The sequence below is a fragment of the Schistocerca americana genome, unplaced genomic scaffold (genome assembly GCF_021461395.2).
Source record: "Schistocerca americana isolate TAMUIC-IGC-003095 unplaced genomic scaffold, iqSchAmer2.1 HiC_scaffold_162, whole genome shotgun sequence".
In the NCBI taxonomy this organism is placed as follows: domain Eukaryota; kingdom Metazoa; phylum Arthropoda; class Insecta; order Orthoptera; family Acrididae; genus Schistocerca; species Schistocerca americana.
Genome location: NW_025725708.1, coordinates 346,821 through 351,820, shown reverse-complemented (window position 1 = coordinate 351,820; position 5,000 = coordinate 346,821). Strand labels below are relative to the sequence as shown.

General features: G+C 50.5%; 1 pseudogene; it reads right to left on the bottom strand.

Annotated features, from left to right (window-relative positions):
- LOC124570277 overlaps positions 1 to 5,000 on the bottom strand; it is a 9,437-nt pseudogene that overhangs the window by 2,266 nt on the left and 2,171 nt on the right.

Here is a 5,000-nt window from a genome sequence, read left to right as displayed (position 1 = left end):
TCTGTATTCGCCGGACAGCAGCGGCAGGCCGCACCAGAGCTAACCTGTGGGCCCACACACTGGATGCGTGCCCTACTATTGGTGCCAATATGCAGTTATGATAAATATTTATTGCCTTTGACGGCAGATGGAACCTTCTTTGTCCAATTGATATTATCTTATTGAACAAAGCTAAGGACTTTGTCGTTATTTGCTCGATATGCGGAATGAAACTCCAATTCTCATCTAAATATACCCCCAGGTAACGGGCATATCTCTGTCGTGACACTGCTTGGCCATTAATTCTGACTGTTGGGTCTCTATTCAACTTGCCTTTCAAGAGCATATATAGCGATTTTTGTGGTGCAATAGACATTTTAGTCTTCTTACACCAGTTGGTTAACAGTTCAATAGCCAGTCGTGATCGGTCTTCGATCACATTGCGAGTGTCACCTTCTACTAGAATTGCGAGATCATCCGCGTAAGCAACGACTCCCAGAACTGCAGTCTCTTCCTGCAGGACGTTCAACAAAGGTTCCATGTTAATATCCCAAAAAATGGGACCACACACCGATCCCTGGGGACAACCACGGGATACTCTTTTAGATACGACGGCTCCAGGAGCCGTTATCTTAGCAGTCCTTCCATCACAGTAGGCCTCCAGACAGCCATACAGCAGCTGCGGACACCCAATCTCTCTTAGGCGAGAGAAGAGTGCCGGCCACCACAGGTTGTCGAAGGCCCCTGAGATGTCTATCATTATTCCAAGGACATACTTTGATGTCGCAGAGTGAACAATTCGGCAAACCTCATTGATCGCATCCTGGGTGGAGCGACCCTTTCGGAATCCGAACTGCCTATCACTCATACCATGCAGAGTTCGATGACTCTGGAGACGGTCAGCCAGCAACTTCTCAAATGCTTTGCCCATTACATCCAGCAGACAGATAGGCCGATAGGATTTCGGCACCGTTGGATCTTTATCCGGGCCTTTCCTGATAATTACTACTTCCGCAGTTTTCCACTGTAGTGGATAATAGCCCCTTTGTAAACAGACGCTGTAAATACGACTTAATGCCGGGGCGACCAAGTGTGCGAGTCCCTGTAAGATCTCCACAGGGATCCCGTCAGGACCCGGCGCCTTCTTCCTTGCAAAGGTGTAGATGGTTGCTTCTACCTCCTCTGCTGAGAAAGGGCGCACGTTTGTATCGTTAAGATACGGGATCGAGAGAGCCTGACGTATTTCTCGCTGCTCGTGCGAGTCCTGGTCCTCGATATCATCTGGAAGTAATGTGTCCAACAGCAATCTTGCTGTTTCTTCCCAATTCTTGGTCGTGTCACCATCCCCAGCACGCAGCGTAGACAGCATCATGGGCGATCTAATTTTTTCTCGAACGATTTTGTAGGGAACTCCCCAAGGGTCTGTTCCCAGCTGATCGTTCACAAATCTTTCCCAGGATTGGCGCCTTGTAATGTCTAACTGATCCTTGTATCTCTGCTTCAGACGACGATAAATACGCAGGTGGTATTGTCGTTCGTCTTGGGCAAAGCTCCTTTGGTAGTTGCTTCGAGCCCTTCTGGCCGATCGTTTAAGCACAGTCAATTCAGGGGTCCACGGGGTGGACTCCCTGCAGATGTATCTCGCTATTCGAGGTACAGATAGTGTGATGGCTGTTTGCACGGAGCTCACAAGCTCCTCCACAGCTTCATCAATATTACCTATGTCCTCCCCGAACTCAGGAGGACTGAACACCTGCACGAGTCGGTCCCAGTCTGTCCGAGCATAGTTGTACCGTTCCACCCACTCACCTGGCACATCCACGATGGTCGACGCTATTTCAAATGTAATACAGTTGTGATCACTGACAGTTAGATGTTCTCTTACTTGCCAGTTATGGACGTGGGGTGCTGCCCTCTCGCTTGCTAGTGTGACATCAATATTTGATGTTGCACCCGCCCTCCCTGAGTAGGTCGGGGGGTACCCAGGCAAGTTTAGCACATGCATGTGCGTTTCCATTATCAAATCAACAAGCTCCGCACCCCTTCCGTCCTGTACATCACTGTGCCAGAGTGGGGACTTAGCATTAGCATCAAGAGCTACAATTATAGCCTGCCCAGCTAAAACTCTTAGTATCCAATTCAGCTGATCAAGATAAATCTTGATGTCATGTCTGAATTGGCAGTAGACGTTTACAACGTACATGCTGTAAGACAGCAAATTAAGTTGTACAACTATAATATGCTCAGTACAGAACTGATTTAATATCGTAGTTTTAATAGTTTTGTTCAATATTATAATTGCACTCATGGGGTTCCCACCCGAGGAAACCACCTGTGCTGTTGCGGGAAAACCAGGGACTCGACCCGCACAGGAGTTCGGTTCTTGTATCAGAAGTATATCTATTCCTTCTTGTTCCGCTACCTTCCGTAGCTCATGTGCAACCATCTGGCTGCGCATGGCATTGACTTGTACCACTTTAAATTTCGCCGTAATCTGTTCTTTGGATAAGCCTATCTAAGAACATTCGGTGGGTTGGACAATCTTTTGGTCCACCACACTTACGGCCCCGTTTCTTACATGGTACACATGTTGCTGCTTTGTCCATGTTAGGACAATCTTTCCTAATATGTCCAGCCAGGCCACAGTGGGCACATATTATATTCGGTTCTGTACAATACTTATTGGTATGGTTTATGTCCTGGCATTTTGTACAACGTGGTACTGCCAGGTAATCTTTAATGTTCAGTGCTGAGTAGCCGACGTACAGCCGGCCAGCCCGCGTTAATACTTTCCATAAGTTCGGTGAAACCTCCACAACATGATGTACAGTCAGCTTTCCTCGAGGCCCTACTTTAAAACGGAGCTTGAACTCTTCATCAAACTCGTTTCTAGTCATTGAGACGTCAAAATTTTGCGTATATATCGCATCAAGTAGGCTGTCCGCTGACATAAATGTAGGTACATCATATAGACTCATAAGTGGACGACGCTTTCGTGGAGGTTCACACCTAACTTTCTCGCTTAGTTGTTTATTACCTAAGATCTTTTGGCTGTCTTCTGGCGAGGCCGTCTCGACTATCAGCACATTCTTAGAGGTACGGACACTGTTGATCCTGATTTTATCTTTCTTTGGATCAACACACTTTTCGAAAGCTGTCTTAGCAGCTTTGATGTCTTCGCCAGGTTTAGGTTTTATAAAAACCGTGGGTGCCACTTTTTTGATGTTCTGTTCAATTTTCTCTTTTGCTGTTGGCGCCTTGGCCACAGGGGCTTTGGCAACCGCAGCATACGTCCGAGTAGGCTGACTTCTAATCCTTTTATTTTCTTTTTCTAATTCTGATATTCTCCCCTCTAACTGGGAGTGAACAATTGCCCAATTAGCAATGAAGTCTCTTATCTGGTTTATCGCACCATTGCTGATCTTTCCATTTTTGACACTCGAGTCCAGCAATTTCAAAAATTTCGAGTGTCGCTCAGCAACTGTCAAATTCATCTCGATTTCCGATTCGGAAGCATCTAACACATTACCACTCTCTTGATTTTCCGCCATTATCGTATTCAAAGAGAGTGAAAGATGGAGGCCCGTCTCTTGCCCCGGACCGGCCTCTCTGGCATGGGGGGAGGCTACATGCAGCTCGCTCACCGGTCCCGCCCCTTGACCAAGAGCTGTCAATAACTGAGCTGCCAGGTTTAGCACGCCGTGGGTACAGCGCACTAGTCCTCTTCAACAGCCACACCACTATAGTTTTCACCCGCTCCCTTATCGGCGAATGCCGCCCGCATTCCGGGAGAGCGGATTCACTCTCCGTCCTTCGCCCCTTACTAGCCCAGGTTCCCACCAAAGGCCAAGGACCCGGTCCTACTCAGGTGCCGGGCCGGTCCCCCAGACGTTCAGAGGTCTGGACCCATCTAACCTAACCGGGGACATGTCACCACGCCCCGGCTTGGCAGAGCATGCCTCGGAGCCCAAGACAAGGCGAGTGACCTTCGCCGACTTGGGGCAAGATCCCACCACAGCAAATGCACCTGTCAGAACCGGTGTACAAGTTGTTCAGCACACCGTCGTGCCCCTGCCCTTCAGTCGCCCGAAGGCTTAACAGCTCCACCTCTAGAAGGCGGGTAAGGGCACTTGAGAAGGAGAGGCTGTTTGAGACGCATCCTTCCCCACACTGCCTATTACCAACCCAGAGCCTGCACACCTTGCAGGCCCTTAGTATGAGACAGCCGGAGCTAGTAGATAGGGACAGCGGGAATCTCGTTAATCCATTCATGCGCGTCACTAATTAGATGACGAGGCATTTGGCTACCTTAAGAGAGTCATAGTTACTCCCGCCGTTTACCCGCGCTTGCTTGAATTTCTTCACGTTGACATTCAGAGCACTGGGCAGAAATCACATTGCGTCAACACCCGCTAGGGCCATCGCAATGCTTTGTTTTAATTAGACAGTCGGATTCCCCCAGTCCGTGCCAGTTCTGAGTTGATCGTTGAATGGCGGCCGAAGAGAATCCGCGCACCCGCGCGCCCCCGGAGGAGCACGCTAAGGCGGACGCGGCCTCGCAGCAAGGAAGATCCGTGGGAGGCCAAGGCACGGGACCGAGCTCGGATCCTGCACGCAGGTTGAAGCACCGGGGCGCGAACGCCGCGCAGGCGCGCGCATCCTGCACCGCCGGCCAGCACGAGGCCAACCAACGGCGAGAGCAGACCACGCCCGCGCTAAACGCCCGCACTTACCGGCACCCCTACGGCACTCACCTCGCCCAGGCCCGGCACGTTAGCGCTGACCCACTTCCCGACCAAGCCCGACACGCCCCGATCCTCAGAGCCAATCCTTATCCCGAAGTTACGGATCCAATTTGCCGACTTCCCTTACCTACATTATTCTATCGACTAGAGGCTCTTCACCTTGGAGACCTGCTGCGGATATGGGTACGAACCGGCGCGACACCTCCACGTGGCCCTCTCCCGGATTTTCAAGGTCCGAGGGGAAGATCGGGACACCGCCGCAACTGCGGTGCTCTT